This window comes from Spermophilus citellus (assembly GCF_964194105.1).
Source record: "Spermophilus citellus genome assembly, chromosome: 1".
Taxonomy (NCBI): domain Eukaryota; kingdom Metazoa; phylum Chordata; class Mammalia; order Rodentia; family Sciuridae; genus Spermophilus; species Spermophilus citellus.
The window spans coordinates 219297575-219325111 of NC_138182.1; the positions used below are offsets into that span (position 1 = coordinate 219297575).

General features: G+C 35.1%; 1 protein-coding gene across 1 annotated transcript in view; it reads left to right on the top strand.

Annotated features, from left to right (window-relative positions):
* Positions 1–11382: 11382 nt before the first annotated feature.
* HAPLN1 (hyaluronan and proteoglycan link protein 1) overlaps positions 11383–27537 on the top strand; it is a 64631-nt gene continuing 48476 nt past the window's right edge. Inside the window, exon 1 of the mRNA XM_081308336.1 lies at positions 11383–11499. The gene's annotated coding sequence lies outside the window, so the exon portion shown is untranslated. The remainder of the gene's footprint in view (positions 11500–27537) is intronic.

Below are 27537 nucleotides of genomic sequence, written 5' to 3' on the forward strand. Positions count from 1 at the left end.
AGCCAGGCTACTGTGGTTGGCAGAGTCCAGGGGGGAAAAAAAAAGTCCTCATATGCTAGAAGGAAGTTCAAAAGGTGAGTAATTTGTCTGCCCAGTGTAGCTTGTCTAGTAAGTAAATTATCTAGCATGTAGCACTTAAAATTCTCCACAATTATAGTTCAAAGCATTTCTCTAACAACATAGTTAGCATTAACTTCATGTGAAACATAAACTACCTATGATTCAAAGCTCCAAATGCATCTCAAGAATTTCTGGATTGTCTTTAACTCCAAGAAGATTCCAAGTTTGGAGGGCTATTCCCCTGAGCCAAAACAGCTGACATTTGTTGAGCAGTTTATCAACTTGGTATGGGTTATGTTGTTCTCATGCATTAGTTCAGTTAACCCTCACATAGCTCAGCAATCAAGAAACATTATTGTCTTTATTTTACAGTAGATGAACTTTCAGTTTAGAAAGGTTAATGAAATTGCCTGGGGATACAACTAGGGATACAACTAAGGAGTGGGGGTGCCCAGATTGAAATATAGTCACAGTCTGTATACTATGGTATGTTCACTCCAGATTTTCTTCCACATGCACACAACCTGAATGAAAAGTTTGGTTAAGGAAACAGATGGTGATAATCAAAGGGGATGAGGTTTCAGTTATACAAGATAAGTAATTTCTGGAGATCTTCTATACAGCATAATGACTGTAGCCAACAATATGCTATCATATACTTAAAATTTGCTGGAGGGTATATCCTAATAAACACATTAGAAATTAACTCAAATGCTTAAGGACCCAGGAGTTTGACTACTTATCAAGGGAATAACTCAACTCTATGACTTTCTCTTTTTCCTTCTTGATTTTGCCTTCAAGCCATGGCAGAACATATCATCACCACTTAAACTAAAGATAAATCAGAAAACAGGAAATGTGAACTTAAAATAAGAAAGTCAGCCTTAAGTAAACGAAAGAATCAGTGAACTCTGGGATCTGCCCCTCTGCTCCATTCTCCTTCACTTCCGTGCTTACATGAATGGGCAGATGGCATCCCTCATTCCCCACTGTTCCACTCACCACAGCTCATCAAACCCTGGCCCTGACATCCTATTCATTCCACAATCAAAATACATAGAAAATTACATCAGATGTTTCCATAGGTTCTTACACATTTCAAGAATATTTCATTCTGCTTTCTTTTTTCTTAAACTTTGCCCATGTATTGAATAACTGATGCTATTTAATATCTTGCCCTCTTGCCCTACTGAGGAGTATCTTCTGATCCTTACCTGAAGTCTAAGAGATCTTCGCAGATGTTTACAATTTTTTTCTTTTTCATATTTTCTGGTTAAATATCTATGCCTCTTCAATAAAATGATAGCACAGTTTATGTTATTTACTGATCAAAAGGTCATCTTTCATATAATAACCTCTAATTACAAATACTGCCACATAAAGGAGGGAGTGTGTTTCTTTGTTTATACCACTGCCAGAATAAGCAAGTTTAAAAATGAGTCTTCCAGAGATACTTTAAAGAAAAACAACACAAAAACCCCAATCGTGGGGACTCCAAATACTGTGGCAGCCTGGTTGGAGCTATTTTTGACTAGACAGACCTCTTGACATCCCTCAAATTATACCACTGATGTTGCCTCCCACTCTGTTTATAAGTAGGACCATCCTAGTTCAAACTAATTCAATACCATTTCTTATTAATGGGTCTGGAAGATTCCTAAGGAGGAATGTGTAGACTAGGGTAAGGAAACACTTTTCTCTCAATCCTCAATACTATTCATAGAATCAATTAAGGACACCCTGGACATGAAACCCAATCTTAGTTATAGAGTTTTTCTCTTTAATATCTTTAACTTTTACTTTTAAAATAATTTTTTAAAACTGGAAATATATTTTGCCAAGTGTGTGTCACATGCCAGGCACTAAAGACAAAGCAGTGAACAAAAGGTATTTAGTTCCTACCCTAGGGTAGCTTAATTTCTATCAAAAGAGATGGATGTCAAATAAATTTTTAAAAAATTGCTCTAAAGACATTCTGGATGCTTAGGGAGCATATGAAGTAAAACTGAAGCTATATTTTTTAAGGGGCAAAATTAGATGTTATGTACTTCCAAATCTGCAATAGTTTCCATAGTTTATCATTCCTCATTGAAAAATACCAAAAGAAAATAAATGGAAGTGAAAATTAACTTAATTGAATGCCTTTGCTGGTTTATGTTTATCTGTAACTACTCTTATAATTACTAAAAATGGTCGGAACTTGGTAGGTAGCAATCTTATATATCTCAAGTATAATAGTTTAATTCAGTTTAGAATATAATTTTATAGAGATTGAAATTCACAAATGGCAAGTTTTTAGTGTTTTGATATATCAAGTGGGTAGATTATTCCCAAAAGGTATTTCTTGAGTACTGGTAAAAACAAAAGTGATTCTACCTCTTTTGGTCTATGTACTGGTAAACACTTCTTACTAGGAGAGAATCAAAGGATGTCTCTGAGAAAAACCAACACAAATTTATCTGGCAAGGTAATTAGGATTCTAAACTGACTGCCTCATTTTAAGTTTTCCAAGCATCAAAGAATCACAGGTACAAACCTTTCCTTGAAAAGACATGTGTTTTATTGAACAGTAGGATGCAATGACCTCTGTAGACACTGACTTACCAATAAACAACACACACATACAAACATTTATTTCAGTCATCCATAATATCTGCAACACATAACAAACTGAATAAAGCAAAAAACTCCATAATTGCTCATGCATATTCTGATACAGAAACATAATAACTTACAGCATTTTAAGATGAGACTATTTTATTGATCAATTGTTGCTGCCCAATCCCTAGTTTAGGATAAAATCTGCTTCTATTTTGAAATTAAAAGCAACAAATACCTTAACCAAACAATCATCCCATCAAAGTAACAAATATGGATTTTATCAAATTACTCTCTTTCTAGAGGTCAAATAAAATAAAGCAAAGAAAGAAAAATACAGCCATGCATCAATTATAATTCTTATTCTTTGATAATATCACTATACATGAAGATTATAGGTCTTAAAATTAAGTGTTTTATTATTTAAGAGCATTCTTCTTTTTTTCTATAAACCCTAAGAAAAAAAGATCTTTTGACAGCCAGAACTTTGAAGAATCAGTGTGACAAAATATGCTTCAAGCTCAATTACTAAAAAAGAAAAGAAAAAGAAATAGAAAAAAAAATTGGTGGTGGAAAGAAGTCATTTTCATAGTTAAGTTTTAAAAGGGTGATCATAATATGACATACATATTTTACATAGAAATGAAAATAACACTGTGAGCCTTAAAATCACTTTAAATAATTCATGATTTTAATAGCAAAATTCCAAAATAGAGAATACCACCACCATGAATAAAGATTAAAAGAAGATTAATTATTGAATATCAGTAGCAATGAAGTTGCCTTCCTGACAGACTACTGAGCACAAGGTTTTACCCTACCAAAGAGTCGACATATAACTCCTAATCCACTGAAATACTTTACCTCAAACTTTATATACCATCTTTCTTTCTCTCGAACTATATAGAAATTAAGAACTACATTAGAACACATTTTGAACCAAATCATCATATATTAAACACTCCCAAATTTGTGCTTCTTTAGGTTTCCTAAGTGGTTCCTAAGACTGCAAATGTTCATTTCGCATGGATCTCATGGGAACTCACTGCTACCTTTTTAAATTACCTGGCAGCATTAAAAATGAAAACTCAATAAAGTAGTGAACACATTTTCGGTTTTTAAAAATATACTCCAGTTGAGGGAGGTATTGTCTGAAGTCTGTGTTCACTACTACTCTAATAACAGCACTTGAGTAATAAGAAATACTCAAATAACTCTAAGTCTAGTATTCACAAGAAAGTCCACAAAGTGATCAAACCATAATACAAAAGTTTCAAGTATATTTTTTGCTCTACAAATATTTGCCTATTACTTTATGAGTCTAGATTTACAAGAATGGAGCACAGTAACTATGAAATGGGAGTACAAAATTCCATTTAGCAGAGACCTGTTTATTTAAGAAAGTTTCATGCATAGTAATTGAGGTAGTCAAAAAAAAAAAAATGTCTCAAGAGTCTAGTGAACAACTATATTCAATCAGCTTGATCCTAAAGTGTCTACTCCTTCCAAACAACTTTATTAATTCAAAGAGTGAAGAATGTCACTCTGGGAACAAGTATAGTAAAGCTGTTGAGATTTTAACCTATAGATCACAAAATCAAATGCACAGCTCAGGTTTTTTTGAGCTCAACTGTCTAGGAAGCCTTGTCAAAAAAGTTTTTGATGAAGACAGTGTTACATTCAGAATTATGGCAGAATGGAATAACATTACAAGTGTGTGGATGTAGACCCCTGACAAGAGGAAGAAGTTCTGGAAGGCAACCAGGACACTATTTTAAAAGAGAAGGGTTCAAATAAGAATAAAATATGAAAAATAAAATATAAAAAGTATTCCTAATATAAAAGGAGACAGGTATGAAAAACAATAAATGAATTCAGTTGAGTCAAAGTATATTCTTCTTTTTTTATTGAACATAAACCCCAAAACTCAAAATCACTTTCCATTTTTTTCTACTAACATACCCACTCTGGATTTCACATGATTCAATTCAATAAACTTTGCCCCTACATGTTTAAAACACTGTGCTTGAGGTTGGGTGGGAGGCAGCACTAAAAGGTGTTAGAATGAATTAGCACTGTATTTGTAAGATAATAAAGCATTTAGTTAGATCATTTTAGCTTATTTTTAATTCTAAAAATTTTATACATGTATTTAAATGTTGTTAGAAGGGAGATGAGGCGAGCTTAGACTGGAGGGCATTAAGAAGGAAAAACTTCTGGGAGATCCCCAGACTCTGAAGTTACTAACAACTGCTTCAAAGCATGAGCTGAGAGTTAAGTTATTTCAACTTTGCATAACTTCAGTATTTTCATGTTCCTAAATTACTTGCCTTTCAGCTTAAAAGAAGACACAACAGTAGGCATTTGCATTAGCAAGCACTATCTAGCTCACTTAAGTCAGAATTATGAAGAAGTATTGTGTCTTCTACAGTGGGGCTAACAGTAATTGGGCACAAATGGAAAAACACTTTCTCTTTTTTTTTTCTTCTTTGGTTGATAGTCTTTCTTCCAGTTTATGCTTTGGTACCTTAATTTAACCATATGTTGAAACAACTAGATTGTGGTCAGGGATTTCCTATTTCCTGTAGAATCAATTGGTTAGGCTAGTCTGTGAAAGCAAGTATTAAAGGTAAATGCATGTAAGGCTATTTCCACATGCACTGTTCAAAGTACTCCTTTCAAAATCCTTTGACTTTATCAGTACATAAAATAAGTGAGCTTTTGATGACCTTAATGGAAAGGAAAAAAAGGGAATATAAACTATATATCTATATTTATCTATGGATATTTATATATACATATATAGAGATATCTATATTTACTTACATATAGATATCTATATCTACATCTACATTTATATATGGATAAAGATAACCTTAACTTTTCTTTAAAACATAACAATTCCCTTCCTAAAATTCAGACATAAGAAGATGATTAATTGTATATTTATGAAAATATTAGGAATCATTAGATTGTAACTACCAAGTTTTCATACACATGTGTAACATTTCAAAAATATTCAGATGTTTATTCGAAAATACTTACATGAAATTTTAGCAAGAGGTATGTTGTCTAAGTATTTATATTAATATTCTCTTCTGGTAGACTATTCCTAAACTTGGTACTCTATTAATCTCTCTTTTGAAATTTGCCTTCTCAGACTTCTGATACAGTATATTCCTGTCTTTCACTCTATCTCCATGAGAATTCTAGACTATTTTCTTTCACTTACAAATAATCAAAGCCAGATACTTCAAGCTTTCCTGAGTAGTGTTGCCCTGTGCCAACCTTGATGCATTAGCTAATTCACCCATTTCACCCTAAGAAAGACTAGATATAAATCACTCCAGCCCAATTAGACTTAACAACCTTTTCTCTGAAAGTTATAAGAAAAAAGAGCAGAAAGCAAATATAGAGGGGAATACATTTACTAATAGAAATGACTGGTTTAAATTTAAAAGAACTATATAAATGCAAGTGAAAAAAATCAATATTCAGGTGACTGATATTGTAATTCTGAGATAATAACACTATTTTGTCACTAACCACAATCTAGTTTCTTATAAGAGGCAAATATTTTATCTTAGTTGATTATGATTTATGTAATCACTCATCAGCCAAGCTTAGAAGAAAAATATGTATTATGTTTCTTTTAATTATATGAGATCAATAACAATGATAAAATGATTAATCAACCTTTGATGATTTATTATTTATGCCATTGGCTATTAGATGCAAAACTCTCTCTGAAGTAGCTTATTCAATAACTACCTTTTCTCATTTATTTTTGTTTTCTCTTCCAGCTACAAAGAATCTTATCATTTCAACAATAGCAGTAAACATTTTGGGGGGGGGGGTAATATCAGGGATTTAATTCAGGGCCACTCACCATAAGCTACATCTGCAGCCCTATTTTGTATTTTATTTAGAGACAGGATCTCACTGAGTTGCTTAGTGCCTCACTTTTAAGGTGGCTGGCTTTCAACTCATAAGCCTCTTGCCTCAGCCTCTGGAGCCACTGAGATTATAGGAGTGCACCACTGTACCTAGCCAATAAACATTTTTTTTTTTTTGATCAGCTATGTGCTAGACATTGAAGGTGCAAAAATATAATATCTGCCTTCAGAGAGCTTATGGTGCGCCTGCTGAAAAAACTAAATACATGAAAACAGAAATGTAAGTCCTAGGCAGTATAAAAGGAGCAAATTGGTGCTTTCAATCATAATACTGACTATTAAGATGATCAAAGCATGGCAAAGGAAATAGCATTGAACCCGGGCCTTATTACATACAAAATGAACAGAATCCCGTTAATAGTGAAATAAACAATTCATTGAAAAATAATAAAGGAAGAGTTTGGGCATTCTGGGCAGAAGAAATGTATTGAGAGAACAATAAATAAAGGTAATGAAACCAAAACCAATCTAACATGAGAACATACAGGCACTTCCTTCTTAGGAGTCAAGGATATTCATCACTCCGTATGATATTCTTTTGGCCTTACCAGCTTCTGGAACAGCTCTGCTTTTAACATTTGAACAATTTATAGCCTAATTATTTAGTTTGCCCTTTGAAGAGTCAGTCTGCAGGACACTTTCTGAGAATGAGCACAAAAAGTAAGCCCTTGAAAAGTTATCTCCCCCATTGCATTAAAAGCAAAATAACCTTTTATCAAATGCTTTGTAACCATTTAGAATATTGGATTTGTATTTTAATCATTGAGTTCAACCAGGATATAGCCAGTGGGAAGGACTTAATTACAAACGGTGTCTTTCACATGGCTATGTCGCAATCCCAAGAGGTGCTTTAATGAAGTTCTGAGCCCTCAGACAGGAAAGGTCAAATGGCTTTCCTCCCCCTGGTACTCAAAGTGCACATAGCTGCACCTTTATCTTAGCAGATGGTCAACCAGGTATAATATTAGCCTGAGGCAAAAATTCCAGGAAACTAGAGTTCACAGGGAAGCAATTCTTTGGAATTCAGTGGATAATAGAGCAGCCTGTTTCAAAGATTGAAGAGGGGATAAATTTAGATAATCCCCATTTGAGTATAAATATATATTTTATCAGAAATATAATATACCAGGAGGAATACCTTGCTTGGGAATTTATTACATATGGAAGATTGATGATATTTTAGTTTGATATTTTTTAAATGTTGAAAAAGTTCTTTCTATGCTCATATTGTGCACGTATTTAAATTTGTAAAAGGTGCCTTTTGGGCACTTAAAAAGTTTAATATTTTTTTGATTCATTCTAATTGTACAAATTGTCTTAATTATAGCAAAAGAATAAGAAGTTACATTTTATAACACTCATTTGACTTTTCTTATTATTAAAATATTTTTGTGTTACACTAAACAAGATCTTCCCTAAGTGTATTTATTGTTCTCTTTTTGAACTGTGTGTGTAGATTAACTTTTACAGAATTGGCTTTGATTTTCAACTTTGATTTTTAGGGTTTTGTATTTCTAGCACTAGACCATTAGTCAGGTAATTAAAGTAGAATCTGACAAGAATCCTAAGCATAAATATTGTAAAAAGTAATATAGAAATTTTTATTTTTTCTTGAAATTAAAAAAAAGGTGGCCTCCTGACCTTCACAAAATTGAAAACAAAACCATCAAGCAAAACAAAACAAAATTAAAAATACAATGAAAGATATGAGTTTCCACACAAATTATTAATGTCCGTAATTAGCAGGAATCTTTAAATACAAAATATTTTTTTCAATATGTTTTATTTTTTGAGAAGACATTTAGATCTTTAATTTTTTATAATTTACACCATTGTAAAATATTAAAAATCATGAAAATAGATATGCATTTTTTTTGCTTATTTGTTTTTAATTGTTTTACTATAGCTTCTTATAGTACCTGTGCCCTGATGCAAAATTCTAATGCCTAATCAAAGTAAAGTACACCTCTAAGAAGTTACTTGGCTGAACGTTAAGTGAACACAAAAATCTTTTTTAAAAGATATTTAATTCTAAGGTAAATTTTAAATAATTAGCAAATCTTCTGAACCCAGAAGTAAATGGAAAGTACATAATGTCAATTAAACTAAGCTTCAATAACACTTAAAAGCACACACTATAGACAAGAAAACTATTTGTGATTAAAGCACTTGGAATCTTTCAGCAGAAACTAGTTAATTACACAACTGAGAAGAGGAAGTTGGAAGTAGAGGTGGGGAGGGATTGACAGGATGACTTGTCAAAAGTAGCAGAGGTAAGAAGCTGTCATTATTTCTGGAAGCCTAACTGAATTGTTGGGGTTACACCTGAAATTGAAAAAAAAAATTCTAGTAACATACTATGGTGTGACTAATTTGGCAAACATTGTCTTATATGGCTAATCAAGAATTTCAAGGAGAATGCAATGGATTCTCTTCAGGCTGTAAGAGAACACAGCAAGCACAAGATAAGGGAATGCATGTCCTCCATGAAACAGCTGATCTCATTTACTTCCCATGCAACTGCCAGAAGTTAGGTTTTTAGCTAGAGAAAGAAGATCAGTGTTTAAACTGTCTTTATGTAATTTCTGAGCCATACACCACCAGCCTCACCACTTTAGTGGTGCTTTAATATAAAAATTGTAGTATATTTAAAACTAATTCCTTTATATTCTTTAAAACGTTCACCATCCTAGACATTTTCAAGAAAAAATATAAAAACACTTCACAGTTGAAAAGTACAGATGTATCTGATTTTGATTGTCAGTTACTGTGGAGGCCTCAATAGTCACTATGTTAACAGAATTGCAAAACCCTTAACCTGTTTCCTCTATGATGAAAAAGGAAGGGGGGAAAAAGAAAATAAATGAAAAAGGAAACGGAAAGGAGTTAGGCCCAGTTTTTGAAATTTTCAGAAAAGTGTTGAATTTCCTGATTGAAGGACTAGAGTTATGCTCCAGTGTAACTATTTTCATCTAATGGGGGATGTGTTTGGCTAGTCTTTGATCCAAAATAAGAAAAGGAAAAGAAAGGTAAAAAAAAAAAAAAATTCCAATAATCACGTGTTAATTTCTCAAGGATCCAATGACCTGGTTTCTCTTCAGATCGTATAAATCTTTCGCCTTTTACCAATGACCTGGAGCCAAGAACCGCTCGGATACTTCTGAGAAAGGCGGGAAGAAGCTTTTTCTTTTTTACCTCTTCTTTTCCCGCCTCTCCCCAGAGGCCATGAGGAAGCAGTGACCGCTGCAGTTTAGGCTTTATCTATCTCTAAGACAATAGCGCCGCTCTCCGCCACCGGGACGGCTCAGATCTGGATCGCCTGCCCACCACGAGCTCATTTACCCACCAGTGTCCACTGACCACGGTCCCTCCAACCCCGCCTTCCTAGCTTTTCTGCCCACTAGTCCCCGGTCCCATAAGACCCTTTGTGCCATGGGTCCTCTTCCCCACTCTGGCCCCAGTCTGAGTCGCCGCAGTGCGAAGGAGCCCGCAGTCTATCCGCGCCTCCCCTCCGCCTGCGGGGCAGACCCCCGGGCGAGGCGGAGCAGCCCTGGATGCTTCCCAGCGCACTGCGCCCGCAGCGCGCTGCACCCCAGACTCTCAGGCTGGCCGCCTGTGTCTCGCCTTCTCCCTGGCTCGGGCCTCTCGGGCTTGTTTGCTTGTCCTCAAACCCCGGGCCAGACCCGCTCCCTCCTCCCGGCTGCTTCAACAGCCGTTTGCTTCCTGCGGTGTGTTTCTTTTTTTCCCTTTCCTAGGCTCCATCAAAGGTTGCTCTGTTATTGAAATATGAAGCCATTTCCTCTCCAAAACCCTTGGTTACTCAAGGCGGGAATCAATGGACCTGTATACTCTCCCTCAAGTTATAAATAAATGTCTATTTGTCCAGGAGGCGTTTCTTTCGTGTCCCGGCATCTTCCCTAGTGGTTATTTAGGGGTGTGTGTGTGTGTGTGTGTGTGTGTGTGTGTGTGTGTAAGCGCGCGCGCTTGCGCGCCCTGTCCCCATCTGGTTCTAATCCTGAGTATGGATCCATAACCCAACTCCACCCATCCCGTCTCCTCTTGCATTCCTCACTCTATAAATAAATCCAGGTTCTTTGGGCACTGTCATTTAGGGATACAATAGCAGTTGTTTGTTAACAGAAATTTAAAACCAATATTGATACTGAGTCCATCAAACAAAAAAAAAAAAATATGCTACAGGCGATTTGGCAAAAGTTTAGAAAGTTAAGGAAGTTTTATGTGCTGTTATCACAGTTGTCTATTTGTTAAGGAAGAACCTCTTCTACCATTGGATCTTCTGTTTAAGCAGGGACTATAAAAACAAGGCGATAAGTGTGTGGGGGGTCTGTCTCACCCAGCTGCCTCACAGACCATTCCACAGACCCTTCCTCCATCCCCTCTGGACAGATCAAGGAATGAAGTGTTCGTGTGGGTGGGGTCTTGTGGTTGAGATCGCCGCTTTTCCTTAACCCCAGAGAGGGATGGTCTGGGATCTGAGCAGAGGGGAAAGTCATCTAAGAGGCTGCTGTTTTACAAGGTCTGGGCACAGAATTGCCCCTCCCTTCCTCCCTGAAGTTTGCATGAAGTGCACGTTAGGCTGTAATTAGGGGATCTGGGAGGAGAACTTTCCTGGTGACGCTTTGCTTTTCTTCTGCTCTTGGTGAGAAAAAGTGCCTCCTTCTTCCCAGGATCAGGACCTCTGCCATCCAGCGCCACAAAGAGACATTCTGCACACACACGCGGGCGCGCGCGCACACCCACCCACACACACACTCGCCCAGAGACAAACTTAAGGTGAGGAGAAAGAGCGCTAGCTTCACTTGATCTCCAGCTTCCAACTTAAGTGGGACTTGAGGGCATCTGAACCTCTGGATTTCAGGACAAGGTAAAACTTCCAAAATATATGTATATTTTTTTTTTCCTTTTTCGGGCATACCTTGGTGCCTTTAAGATTTCAGAGAGCAATGCATATGTAATGTATACATATATCCAATGAATTTTATTATTTTCTTCAGTTTTCATTTTAGTGTAATGACACCCCAACTTTTTTAAGCTTCATATTATCAGATAAGATCCTGTTGTAACAAACAGGAATCAATCTGGAAGTGGGGAAAATTAACTCTAGTTTTTCTAGCTTTTGATAGTGCTACTATAAAGCTGGTAGGCTCATGGTTTCCAAGTAGTGACTTTTCCATCTGTATTTCAGTAAGCATTTTTATAGCACCTGAGATGAGAAAAGGATGGTATAGGCTGAAGGAAGAGTGGAGGCATGGAAATGCCCATACCAGATTTATGAGTTTTGTTGTAGGGACTATATAGATTGATGAAAATTGGAAAGATATTTTAATCATAATAATACCTGTTAGATTAATAATTTTTTAAAATTTTATCATCTTTGGTCTAGTCTTCTCCAGCTAATTATAAAATGAAGACCAGAGAGTCATGATGTATTTTATACATACAGCAATGTTGCTAGGTAATTTCTATATGCCAAAATTTTTAAAATCATAGTTATTAAGATTATTTTAAAATTTACTTAGAGGAATTATTTATGTTGAGGTTATTCACCATTGAAGATAAACCTGAAGGTTTTGGGGATTAGTTGTATTTGTTTTCTTCCATTGAATATGACTTGTGTTAAAAATAAGATTATTTGTTATTTTGAAAATAAGTTATTTTATTTTCATTTATCACTGGAAAAATACACACAGTGGCCAGTACATTTGGGAATTTTTAGGGTGGAAAGTGTTCCTGTACATGTTCCAGTGTGATGTCATGAAATCAAATATACTGGCTGGGCTTTTGGATGCTAGAGGTTCTTAAAAAATAAAGTCTGTATATTAATTTCTAAGGAAATGTAATGGCTATTCATTGCAAATGTAGTTTCTGGTAAGCATTTCAATTTGGTTATTTCAGTGTCCTAAATTAGCAGTAATTTTACACACAGTGACTTCAATATTTTAATGGAATCTCAAAATGGGTATATTGTCTACCAAAAATATATCATTGTAGTTCTCTCTGGATAACTTCTAAGGAGATAGTTCTTAATCCTTACATCCGTTTTTAAACTTCAGTTTCATTTATGTGTATGAGTGAAAGAAAATTTCCCTTTCATTCAATGATATGGAATGTCTGTCAAAGGAATACTGGACATTTAAGCTTTATTATTTAGTCACTTTTTGATATCTATTATTAAAATTGTGTTTCAGCTGGGTAAACCAGTTATCTTTTTGATGACCTCTCGGTTAAATTAGAAATAGCTTAGAAAAACTAGATAAGAAGTAATTTCACTTAGAGCTAATTAAATGATTAGCAAAAAACCAACAACCTCAAGAGACCCCTGGTCCACAGAAGGAATGTACCCAAGAGACCAGTATTAAAAACAGAAGTTCCCAGTAGGCCCTGGCTTTCAAAAAGATACAAGACAGGGGGAAACATCATGTTCTTATAAAGGGAGCCATTTATTTTCTACAAGGCCCTGTCTCTCAGAGGAATGACTGACATTATAATTTAGAAGTACTGAAGTAACTTTCACAGAGAAGAATCAACGTGTTATATCCCTAGTGGTTTCACTTCATTTTCCTTCTTTGGGAACAAGTAACACATCCAGGATAAACACATTCAGAGCTAAGTAGAAAGATACTTTATTAGTAGGCAGTCTACTGAACAGTCATGCCTTTCACCATTGGAGGTGTGAAAGAGTAGCCATTTCTGAGCTCATGAAGGTAGCACTGCACTTCATCTTTGTAAAGATGAACAAGAATCATATTCAGAAAATTACTCCCTTCTTCAGAAAATACTAGTTTTCATTTCCTTTTGCCCCATGTACATTTTATTTTCTAGACTATCTTTTTAAGAGAAATGGTATCCCACCAATTAAAATTCCAACAAAATGTATGGCAAATTTGAGAATAACTTTCATATTAGAGTCTTTTGTTGCTTCTAATTAATTTTCCAACATTCTGTAGTCATTATTAGTAACCATAGTACTTAGTCTATGTCATTTAAATGTACTTAGCCTGTCATTTAAAGCTAACAAAATGTTATTGGGCCAAGTAGGGAGCAGTGGAGACCTGAATATATTTGGGATTTTAATCAATAGTGTTTAAGGAAGATTAAAGGAAACAGCTGGTTAAACAAATATTAGGTGTAGAGAGGATGGGATGGTATAAATTAATAATGCAGCTCTTTATTTACACTGTGAATAGGAGGGTTTGTCATGGTGGAACATGTGAAGCACAGTCCCTGTTCGCCACCTAGTGGATGAGTCAAAGAAGTCTCTTTCACCAGCAAAAACTTCTGAAACTCCTTTGGTTGACATTATTGAACATTAACTAAATGTCAGATATTGGGGTATGTGCTCAGAGTACTAGCTAAGGTTAGCATACAGATATTAGTAAATTTTGTTACATATTATTTATATTTTTCACCAAATGGAAAACTACAATAGTGAAAATTGCTTTTAGATAATGAAGGATATTTTATAAAATATTGTTCTAAACACTAATAATTGACATGCAGGACAACTTCATCTATATTTATTCATAAGCATTTATATTTATTTATTTATTTTGGTGGGGGGTACTGGGGATTGAACTCAGGAGCACTCGGTCACTAAGCCACATCCCCAGCCCTATTTTGTATTTTATTTAGAGACAGGGTCTCAAATAATTGCTTCGTCGTGCCTCGCTTTTGCTGAGACTGACATTGAATTCATGATCCTCCTACCTCAGCCTCCCAAGCCACTGAGATTATAGGCTTGTGCCACTGCACCCAGCTACTCATAAGCATTTTTAAAGCAAGAAACTTGTTTTCATTAGATTAACATAACAGAAAAAAAAAATCCTAGACAAGAACATCCATATGGAAAACCAGCATTTGAAACATTAGGATATCACACAAGATTAATTTATCTAAGTTTTGCACTGTTTTCAAAAACTTTTCTCTAGGAGATATATGAATTATTACTTCAATTGGCTTCTTGCAAGATATATGACTTAATGGCAACAGTGTTCAGCATATCAGCATTAATCAAGACAAGTTGTGAAATTCAGATCAGAAGGTAAAATGCTTCAGAAGGGAAAAAATACGAATTTGTTACTTGCTAATCTTTTGAGATGCAATACATAAATAGAGTTAGGCCAGCTGTTGTGGAATAGAAAATTCCTGTTTAGGGAAATTGTCGTTTTCTGCATGGCAGTGAGACCTCCACAGTGTACAAAGGAGAGCTGCTCATTAAGTCCTTTTGCATGAATGCCACAAAATATGACTCATTCTGATCCGAGGTGATGACTGGAATCAACAGCATTCCTTCTGCAAAACAAAGCACAACATCTTAACCCAACAGGTCATTATCCACCAAGAAAAAAAAAATCTGTAATTTATCTTATTTAGAATGAATCAGATACTCATTCTAGGAGAAAGCTAGTGAGAGATTGCCTAAAAGACAGAGGTCTTGTAATTTGAAGTTTAGTCATGGATTGGAAAATTGTGTTACAAGAAGTTTTAATGGTTTCTAATGCCTTAATGGTACTAGACAAAGACAAACTCTACAAGAGACAACAGCCACACCCACTGAACTGGTCTGAAGCAATCAGAGTCTGTTATACTATAATTCTGTGTCATTAGCTTTACCCACTTATGATGACACAGGAGGAGATGGATGGATTCTTAGCTAAGTTTCTCAAAGAAATTCAGGATGTGTTTTAAATACCAGATATTGCTGGATTATTTTGAGTATCTAGTCATTCTTTTATAGTTTAAGAGGGGTGGTATTTGAATGTAGATAATCCTAGAAGACCAGATAATTATTTACAAAACAAAACCAGAAACTATCAGAGTAAAAATAATTTGGAATAAAGGGTGATTATCAGTCTTGTCAGGATAACAGAAATTTCCCTTGTGTCAAACCCAAACATCAAAAGAGAACAAAATTTACTTGATTAGTTTCAATAAATTTCAATTACTTTAAGATAAAATTGAAATTAAATAATATTTTAATTTTCACTAAGTTTTATGGACTATTGGTTCAGTCCATACAATGTGACTTTTTCTCATTTTGACTCTGAATTTTGGGAGATCTTCTCAGTCTTTCATTCATTTGTTCACTTTTTTTTCATTCAACAAAATTGTATTGAACACCAGCTATTTCCCAGGTACTGTGCTACCACTATGTGGTGGACCCTGCTTTTCACTTTGTAAAAGGAAAAATCTGGTATAAAATAATCAGAAAGTCAAAATTAATGATAATGAACCTAAAACACTGCAAGATCTGAAAGTATAATTTGAGTAGGAGAAAAAAACAAAAGTTCTAGCCTCATAGTTTTAGGATTAAGATATTTTTGAGCTGGTATCTTTAAGAATTCATTTTCCTTGTTTGCCATCTCCTGGAAGAATGAGTAAGAACTTTTGATTTTGGTTGTGTGGGCACAAACAAGCCTAGGTGGGCACTCTGATGCTCCAGAGCCCCAAGAAGGCTAGAGTTCCAATAATGTCTGCTTAAAGAGGAAAAGCAAAAATGCATTTTGTGTACAATAGTTCTTCACCCATTTGCAACTAAAAGATAATCTGAGCAAGAATGATTTACTGCTTAGCATTTGCACCAGGGAGGCACCATGCTAGGTGTTTTATAGTAATTTGTTCAAAGAGTTCACAAACTAGAGGAGGAGACAGATGAGCACACATAATGAATTACTAGTAAAATTTGCCAAATAGGTGAAACTTGACTTTCTAGTCTTCTGGGTCTCCTTCCTTAGCACTTATCCAAACTTTCCAAATGCTTCTACCTCATAAACTGAGACTCTTGTCCTGCTCTCCTGCTCTTCAAGCCCAAGGATCTGATACTTCTCCTGTTTATTGATTTCTTGATTACATTTAAATGTGAATGAGTTTTACTCATACATTTACATTACAAGCCTTTTATCTCTTAAAGTAAATATTCTGTTTTCTGTAAAAAAGAATTTAAAACATCTAGAGGCCTTCCCACTCTTACACTGAAAAGTATAATTAAGTGTAGTTTTGTCCTCCATGGTCTTCAGTCTCTCAGATATCCACACTCCCTATGTGAAGACACAGGATTCCCTCAAGGCTTATTTACAGGATAGACAAAAACCATGTCTCCTGTTAGCCACTGGCTCCTTTGATCAGAACCTGATCAACCTGCCCTTTTAAACACCCCTCTGTGACTTAATCAGACAAATCTCCCTGCTTTCACCCTTAGAATCATTCAAACCATTTCCTGTTTGAACATTCCTGTTTATTTCAACATAACAAATGCTAGGGATCTTCTCAGCCCTTCATTAAGAGCTTCAGTTGTGGCCCCTGGATAGGTAGAGAATCCATGGCTTCTTGCATCCCCGTTTGGGGTTCTCATGCATCCAAAATATCCAGCCTTCGTGGGAGGCAGAAGGGAGAATGCACACATTTGGTGGAAAAACTCTTCAAAGTCAAGGAGCTGGAGGAATACAGCGATATGTATAGGAAAAGCACAGGAATTATTCTTGCTGTTGAAAATTTGAGTCAAAGCCAACATCTTTTAAAATATACATGCTCAGTTATCTAAGTGCAATTGGTTTCAGAGAGCTTTCAGCATTGATGCTGATTATAGACCTTGGAAAACTAAATTTGCAGGGGAAAAAAAATCCTAAAATCTACTTTGGCTTTATAAAGTAACACTAATCAAAATCATTCCTTCTCATTTTTTGTTTAATTAACGTGGCATAATGATCATCATGTTTTATTAGGTATTTTAAATTAATATATGTAAGTTTTTAAAATTATATACCATTGGATTATGTCACCTTAATCTGGTGATCCTGTAAGATGCTTTTCTGGTCCTATAATTTAAGTATGTGCTTACCACTTCTCAGATTGCTAGAACTAGTGACCTTGATTTGGAGACACATTTTTTTTTCTCTGTCTTTTCTTCACCTAGAGGAGAGGGATCATTAGCTTGCCTAATTCACCTCTCTGGCACTTGCAAATTACATTCAGTAGGTGTTCTATAAATGCTTACTGCTGTTTCTGTCAATGCCCAGTAATTTGCAGAACATGGGGCTTCAGGGGCTCTTAGACTCCTATCCCCAGTGCCATTGCCTGGCTCCTGTTCTGTTTCCTTATGAATCTTCTTTCTGACCATCAAGAATGCTATTCATAAGGTGCTCCCAGATTTAAGAAATGATTGTAGTATTAAATTAAAAATGTAACTAAGATTAACTGAGAATGTCAATAAATTTCTAAATGTAAGAAAAGCAAGCCTGGAGCGAAGAAATCTGTTCAGAGACATTTGCAACCACGTGGGTAGGATCTACCAAGGTTGCAGTAATTGGATGTGGAGGAGAAGTCTAGGATGATGTAAAAGTTTTAAGGATGGATAATCACATGAATAGGAATGCAAATAACTAAGAGTGGGAATGTAAGAAGAACAAAAGTCTCAGGGAGGAAATGATGAGTAAAGTTAATGAAATACCTCTGAGACAGCTAAGAACCCACATGAGTTCCGTGTATATGTCTCAAATACATTGGGGAAGTAAAGGCTAAAAATAAAGATCTGGAATCGGTGGCATTAAAATGGTAGTTAGAAATCATCTAGAAGAGAGAAGAGGTCATACCAGAACAAGAAAAGTAGAAACAGTTGACCAAAACCTGAAACCCAGGGCAAAATTAGTAAGAATGAGTTTGGCCATTATTTTTAATATCATCATTAACTCTATTTTTGTCAATTACAAATGTTCACTGAGTTGCATAACAGAAATCTTTTGCTCATCCTTGTATTTCACAGTTCTTGTGAGTCTTCTGCATATAGAAAACGCCAGGCATGTTTGTTGAATTAAATGAAATTAAAATGGCATTTCTGAGCCTTGGTACTCTAATGACAGATTTTCATAATGATAGCCCAGAGTAAGAACCTGGGTAGTTATTTATTCAATTTTGTCCAATACTGAGCTAGCTTTAAATATATGTTACTGCATGTTTTGTTTAAAAATCAGTAATCAATGTGTGGCATAGATGGTAATTCACCAGAGTATTTGATTAACCATAACCCATGTTGTTTCGCTTAACATGTAAAGGAGCTGGCCACAGAATGAATCCTAGTTCAAATCCATTTATAATTCTTTTCCTAGTTCCTTGATCTTCAAGACTTCTAAATCTTAGGTTAGATTTAAAGTATGTAATCTTGGATTCTCTGGTCTTCTCAGCAGGTTGCATTTTTTCTTTCTAGCTCTCTTACTCCCCAATAGTGTGATAAAACAAAATGGATGCTAGAATAATTTTCAATGTAAATGTGTCCCCATATTGCATGGGACATACTTTTACTAAATAAAAATTTCTTGCTTTTCTAATGCTCAAAATTAACTAGGTGGCTAAATCTGGCAAACCTACCTCCCGTTGAAGTTATTATAACTGGAATATGAAGACTAAGAATTTCTCCATGAGACTTCTGAACACTCCCCTTATAAAAGTCAATGAATGAAGTTATAAAATTTATTAATTTTTAAATTTTTTAGTGCTGCTGGGGGTCAAATCCAGGGCCTTGTGCATGCTAAGCAGGTGCTGATCACAGTGCTACAAACCTTATGCTACTAAATTCATATTTACTAGTAAGATAAATATATTAAAATTATCTTAATAAAATTATTTAACTAAAATATTGTAATCAAGATGAAAAATTAATAGAACATTTATAACTATGGCATTATATACTCCACATATAGCTTTTCTGAAAATTCCATAAATGTACATTAGTGAAGATGTTTTCCATTTTTCAAGTTGACAATAATGATAGGACAGAATGATTATTTTTAATTGAAAAATCATAATTCATAAAAATATATAGTGGACAACAGGTATAAACTGTCAAATATTCTAACTGCAGAACATCAGAAAGGACTTTTTTGTTAATTATATTATATTGTAACTTTGCTGCCACCTTGTGATACTTTGAAGTATTACTCAATATAATAAATCCATTTTGAACTTCCGGATTGATCACTTGATATATATTAAAATTATCTCATGTGATAAATGTTTTTTTTTAAATTTTACCCCCAAATGCCATATACTTTAATATCAAGAAAGTATCATCAAGTATGTAGTGCAAATATTGTCTGAGTGAATTTTTCTACAAATTAGTAGACAGTTTTTCAGATAATCACTAAATTACGTTATTCAGTACCATTTGAATTTGTCTTTAAAGGATGAATTTTGTTGTATCTGCAAATTTACTTGAACTCTCAATCTGAAATTGCCATAAGCTTTATGAATGCAATGTTTCTGAAATTGAATTCATTATCTTCTATGGACCACGCCTATGCCTGTTTATGCCATCTCTCTTTTATCAAGACAAGGGCAACATTGAAGGTAAAAAAGGATACCTTATTAATTGTACCAACAAAACAAGTATAAGCAAATCTGTCCCAAGAAAACTGCTCACTTATAGATAAGTTAAGAATCATCATAATCTCAGTCACTAAAACTAGAAAATTTGAACTTCTCAACTAGTTGGTCAACAAACTGACTTGAAATCTGTCTCAGACTTACTACATTCTTCCTACCTATTCATTCCTGGTCATCTTCACTTCTTTCTCCATTGTTCATCATGGTCACAAACATTCTCAATGTCCTTGTTCTTGTCTTCTGTGATGGAATCTGCCAGACAAACTTCTTTTTCATGATGAATCTGTCCATTTTCTCCACCTTACTTCAGTCTACCATGAACTTCTAGGAAAACCTCACAACTTCACAACACTCTGAAGAGAGGGACATATTCACGGTATCTGATGGTACTTAGCTAACTTATGACATCAGCTGGATATTTAATGCTATATGACAGTTCTACTGTATTTCTGAAATATTTTAGCACTAGAGACTCCCGGTAGCAAATGTTCAAGTCTTCCTAATATTGAAAAGATAAGTCGTCTATAAGGAACTGTCTCACTTCTGTGACACCAAACTGAGAACTGGACTGTACTCCCACATACTCATTTTACTTTTGTCATAATAATATTTAAAAATCTCTTTAGAGTCTCAAGCAGATTTTGATTTCTGAGTTCTGGATCCCATTTCTTCTAGTCTTCTCAGAGAATTTTCTTTTTCTTTTTTTTTTTGTATCTTCATCTTCTTTACTTTGTTTATTTCTACCTATTAGCATTTTATCATGGTTAAATATTTTCTTTGTTTATTTTAAAAATATGAAACTTCCTCTAATCTCATTGTATTCTTTCTACCAATCTTTCTTCCTTCCCATCGGATGCAAATGTATTAATCCATTTTAATCCACCTGAGGGTGGGTACCTTATAGGCAAAGAGGTTTATTTGGCTCACAGTTCTGGAGGTTCTGGTGTTGGCTTCTGTTCAGCTCTGGTAAAGGCCTCATGGTGGATGGCATGGTGTGGTGTAGTGTACTCAGAAGAGATCATATGGTAAGACAGAAAGCCAGAGAAGAATTCAGGGTCAAGGCTTGCTCTTTTATAACAACTTGGTCTCACAGGAGAACTAGTTCTATAAGACCAGCATTAATCTCTCTCAAGGGTGATGCCTCTATGAGTTAACCATTTCCCCAATAGGTCCACTCTTTTTTTTTTTTTTTTTTTGGTACCCGGGATTGAACTTAGGGGCACTTGACCACTGAGCTACATCCTCAGCCCTAATTTGTATTTTATTTAGAGACAGGGTCTCACTGAGTTGTTTAGCACCTTGCTTTTGCTGAGGCTGGCTTTGAACTAGTGATCCTCCTGCCGCAGCCTTCTGAGTCACTAGGATTGAAAGTGTATGCTACTGCACCCAGCCTAGGTCCACTCTTAAAGGTTCTACCACGTCTCAACATCCCCACACTGTGGAGCAAACTTCTAGCATATTAACACTTGAGGACATACTGGAACCATAGCACCACACTTCATGAATTGCCTGTGTGTTTACTCCCATGCTCTCCTCAACTCACTTAATGTAGTTTCATCTTTGGTTAAAACGTTTCTCACTGCTGTCACCAATGACTGTTTTTCATGGTGGCATTTAGTACTGATGACCGAGTACCCTTCCCAGTAATCTCTACCTTGGACTTTCTGACACCACATGCCTAGATTTCCAGACTCTTTTGGTTACTCCATTTCAGACTCCTTTCCTGGCTTTTAAAGACAAATCTGCCTGTTTCTTAGCTATCTTCATTCCAACAGTCTCTGCCCAAGACACTTCACTCTCTACACTTTCTCCCTGTGCACTGTCATTGGCTCCTGTGAATTAGATCACTTTCACTTATATGTTGATGACATCCAGATCTTTGTACCTATGTAGACTTATCTCCTGAGCATCCTAAATACCTTCACTATTAGATCTCGTAAATATCTTCAACTCTATAATTTGCTCATGACCTTTTTCCTTTCTCATGAGTTAGAACCTCCCTCAATTTTATCTTCTTTAGTAAATGGCACCATTTTGTCTGCAGTTTCCAAGAGCAGAAACATGAAGGTCATCCTGTGGATTCTACCTCATAAATAGCTTCTCAATATAACCAACCTTTTTCGTCTCTATGAGCATAAATCCTGCCCCTCAACAACATCCTCTTTGGGCTGAAATTCTGTAAGCCTTACCCATTGGGCTGTCTCTAGTCTTGTTCTTTTCTAATGTATTTCATCACACCCAAACTGGAACAGTCTTTCTAAAGGGGGAAAATGGAAATATATCCCCACTCACAGCTCTTGATGCCTTTCCATTGCTATGGAAATTAGATCCAATTTATTTAATACAGTTTGCAAGGTTCTTATTGACCTGGCTTGAGGTTGCCTTTCTAGCCTTATCTAAAATCACATACCAGCTAACAGGGTTAAATGACTACAAAAGACAAGATAATAAAACTAAAAAGAGAAATAGATTCAAAGGAGCTCTACCTATCACAAGTCTCAGGTAAAAAGCCTTAAGTGATTAATGTGCTTTTAAAATTAGATGCTAAGTGTTTTAGTCAGCTTTTTCACTTCTGTGACTGAAAGACCTGAACAATACAGTTGTAGAGGAGGAAAACCATAATAGTAGGATGCAGAATTTTAACAAAGAACTAAAAACAGCAGCAACAACAAAATGCTTCTACAGAAAATTCCAGAACTGAAAAAAAATATAACAAGCAAAACAAAGAACTCAAAGCTAAAGAATTTGAGTAAGGGTTAGACACATTCAAGAGATGATTAGTAACCTGGAATATAGACCAGAAAAAATAGCTAGATTCAAAACTAAGAATGAATGATGAAGGATACCAAGCAGGGGCTATAAAGTACAGGTGAGCTGGGTGCCCTGGCACACACTTGTAATCCCAGTAGTTTGAGAGGCTGAGGCAGGAGGAAGGATCGCCATTTCAAAGCCATCCTCAGAAAAAGCGAGGCACTAAGCAACTCAGTTAGATCCTTTTTCTAAATAAAATACAAAACAGGGCTGAAGATGTGGCTCAGTGGTCGAGTGCCCCTAAGTTCAATGATGGGTTGACACCCCCCCACCCCAAAACCAATAAAGCACATGTGGGATGTAGAAATAGAACATAAGCATCTCAAAAGGAAAAACAGCATTATTTCTTTTAGAAATAATGATGCATTAATACCCAGTAAGTCAGAGATTGAAGAACACTAGAATGTTAAAACAGAATAAATACCAAACAATAAAATACCCACACCCTGGCATGCTAACAACAGAAAAGAGACAAGGTTAAAGTTTTCCAGAAACAAAAGAATCTAGACACACCAACGGGTAGCAAAACTAGCTAGTTGAAAATTTTGCCTTACTTCCTACTTTAGAAAATGCCAAAACTCAGTGGGTTGGATCTGGATGTGGATGTATGTCTGTAATGTGAGCAATTCAGGAGGCTGAGGCAGGAGCAGTACAAGTTAGAGGCCAGTCTTGGAAACTTAAACCTTGCCTCAAAATAAAAATTTAAAAAGAAAAGACTGGACACATAGTATGTGGCTCAGTGGTACAGTGTCCCTGGGTTAAATGCTCAGTACCATTAAAAAAAAAAAGTATGTGTTCGCTTGATTACAATCTAGGTAGCTCTTAGCTGCTTGGTCTGCTTTCATAGAAAAGGAAAATCCTCATGGCAAAGTCTTTAAGCCTAGAGAGACATCACTGTGCCTGTAGGCATATCCCTGAGATGAGTTTTAGTGGTGATTCAGTGATTCCATTTTTGCAATCTGTTTGCAGAGGCGTGAAGTTCTATGGCTACTTAAACAAAATTCCAGAAACAGCTTGGGATGTTTATATCCATCTTTATCAATATCTTTTATTTTAAATCACAAAAGAGGAAAAAATATAATGATCAAGAAGTGTGTGATTTCTGCAGGATATTTGATGATGTTATGCCCGTTTAAATCACTGCCTTTCATTGACTGAAAGGGAGTGGCTTAAACCACTTATATTGTAAGACTAAATTTTCTTGGAATACTTTATCTTCTCCTCCAAAATATTCATGCAGCCCTACTCTTCTAATTCTGTTCTCACTCACTTCTCTCCTTTGCCAATTTGTTTCTCCTGCCTGAAACAGGGCTCAGGCCAGGTTCATTAATACAATGCTTCCTCCACACAACCTTACATTGTTCTGCTTGCTGGAATTAATCATGTCTTCCTTCATTCTTTCAATATTTTTTTGTACTACCATCACTTCTTGCACTTTTCTACACATTGTTATGTAATTAATTGTTGAAACATCTCTCTTTATTAATTTATATTATCCTTATTAGTAAGTTGTTTTATACATCTTTATGTCCTTTGGAGTTCTAAGGTGAACGGTTAGATTTGGAATCAGAGTTCAAAGGGCCTAATCTGTTCCAACATCCCACCCACTATAAGAATCCTCTGCAATTGAAAGATGTTTGTTGATCTTCTTCAACACCTGTGGTAGCAGAAAACACTTAAGTATTTTACAAGACAATTCATTTCACTTTTAAATGACTTATCAAGAAGTTCTTCCTGACTTTGTGCAAAATTGTCTTCCTTAATTTCATCCAGTTGTTTTAGTTTTGCCATGTGAAGCTATATGTAATGAGTCTAGCATCCTCTCCATGTTTGGGCAATTTATTTCTAAATGCAAAATGTTATTTTTTTTCTGCAAAAATTTGTTATTTCGGACACATAGTTCCATGCTCTGAAGATCATTTTATGATTCATGAGCAGGATTTGAGCACTGAAACTCTAAAACTGAAAGGAAAATCCTCATTTATCTTAACATGACTTGAAAGCAAACTTCTTGACTGATGGTGCTAACAGAATTATAGAAATGAATAAGGTAATATCCTTGTTACTGGAAAGGTCTCCTTTTATTCAACACATAGCTATTTACCAAAGAAATAGAAGATAAATGTCAATTATGAGTTGAGAACCTTTACTTTGGAAACAGAAGGTATTGATCATTTATACTTATTTATTATAGCTTTATTTCATTACATAATGTTAGTATTTCAAATTAATCATCAAACTAAAATGTAAAAAGCATTGCACTATCATTCAATATCTATATCCTTAAACTGATAGGTCATGTAAAAATTGAAACATAGTTTAATCTAATAGTCATTACTTTGGTAATGCATTAATTGCTCAAAAGTAAGATAAAAATAATTTGAAGAGTTTCAGAACTACACATTAAAGGAAAATATCAATTTACTATAATTATTAGAAATCAAAATGTGATCTTTTTTTCAATTGATTTTCAAATAATGTTATTGTATTTTTATACCTTTCTTTTATTTATTTATTTTTATGTGGTGCTGAGGATCCAATGCAGTGCCTCACACATGCTAGGCAAGAGCTCTACCACTGAGCCACAACTGCAGCACCCATAGTATGATCTTAATTTACATTACTATACATTATTTTCACAAATATGCATTTCCTCTCTATCCATTCTCTCTTGCAGCCACTAGGATGACAATATTCTTGCTAAGAATGAGAGGTGAACAGAAGGTTACCCTTGTATAATAATCAGATTCTGAATAGCAATGAATGCTGCCTAGATTAGTAGCTACCACCACAAACTGATGAATAAGACAAGAGTCCTTCAGGGATGAGGCATCATAATACTTGGTTTACAGTGCTTTCCACTTTAAAGATCTTGATATCAGTGCAGTGTAGTAGTATATAAATGTAGTTTTAAATAAAACAATTTCTATCTACCAAAAGGAGGCATTATCTTAAAGTAGAAACACAATTTGACTCAGGTTCTTACTATTGTCAACATTTTAAATTGTTAATTAAGCCTGTTATGAAAAACTATGCAGCAGGATTGATTTAATATGAAGTATATAAAAGATCAATTCTTTCCTTGTTTATTCACTTCATTTATGTTAACAAAATGTTTCCATGAATCACCTTTCAGAGTATAAATGAACAGGACCAGAAATTTTGAGTGGACAGTAAAAACATGTTTCATTATCTGTGTCCTGAAATAGAGTTGAAAAGTGCCTGAGTGTTTGTAAAAAGCGCCTCACAGCATGTTGACTGTGAAGCTTAGATATTAAGATAATTTGCATTATGTGTTATGCTTATGAACCTTTGATTAAAGAAGATTGTTCAGAAACAGACCAACCTTCTACCCAGCCCACAGGGATTCTGTTAGAAGTAAAACTTGGGCATCCTGGACCTAGATCATTTACAATCTGAGCTCTAGATTTGCTCAAGGACACCAGAGAAGTATTGAGCTTGCCATTAGTCTCATTTGGTAAATTTTTCATCTCATGCATTACAATATTCGCCTCTAAATATTTTATGTAGGTCTTTTGTTACTGTCTTTTCCGTGCTTCTATTTAACATATTCAGTAAATCTTCTAGGTTCTTGAACATTAGTAATATAGAAATAATAGCATTTTAATGTTCTTATCTACTATTTCTATCATCTGTACAACTTCTGGATCAGTCCATTCATTAATTTTTCTCTTCATATTTAAAAAATTTTTTTCTTGATGTTTTGCATGCCTAGTAGCTTTCTGCCAGTTGCCATAAATTTGTGATTTTTACCTTATTTAATGTTAAATCCTTTTTATTTCTACAGATATCACTGTGCATAGGTCAGAAGAATAATTAAGATACTTAGAAATAGTTTGCTTCTTTCAGGTCATTCTCTTAAAGCTATATGAGGTGATAAAAGAGCTGGATTTAGTTTAGTATTACTTTTTATACTACTCCTAAAAAGATTCTTCTTAAGACCTACTAATCCAATGCTCCAAGAATTATAAGTTTTCCCCACTGCATATTGGAAACAGTTCTAATCCTTTAGGATGACTCTTTTCTGGGGTTGGATAGATTCTTCACAAAAGTGTTGATCAGTCCCTAGTTGAGTATTGCAGGACAACCTGTGCATATATCCAGAGTTCTGCCTTTGTGCCATTCTTTTCTCCTCTAATCCCCATTCTTCTACCCTGTGATGTCTAGCAGGCTTTGACTTCCAGAACTCCTGTCCTCATCTACTCAACTCAGGTTGTCGGCCAGGAAGGTTGATTCACCTTCCTGCATTTCCTGCATTTCATAGAAACTTTGTTTAGACAATGATCTTGGGGCTTATCTCATTCGACTCGTGTTAATTAGAAGTTACTATCTTCTTTGCCTGATGTTCAGTATCTTCCGTGATTTTTTTTTCTGTATTTTGTGGCTTTTCTGTTTGGTTATTTTAAATAGTATAGTGAATCCTGCCACTCTTACTCCATCTTGATCAGAAGTCCTGGATGGTTTTGCTTCTGTGGTTTTACTTTTCTTTATTTTTCTAGTTTCTCCAAAGTAGTACACACATACATATAAAACTTGTGATAATAAAATTATGTGACATCTTAATAAAATGGGATGGGTAGTACTTAGGGACTATATCAGTAATTAATCATATTAACATGCCTGAAGATCAATACAGTTCTATGAATATTTTTCAACTATATTATCAACCTCCGTCTTGTGCATCTGAAAACAAATC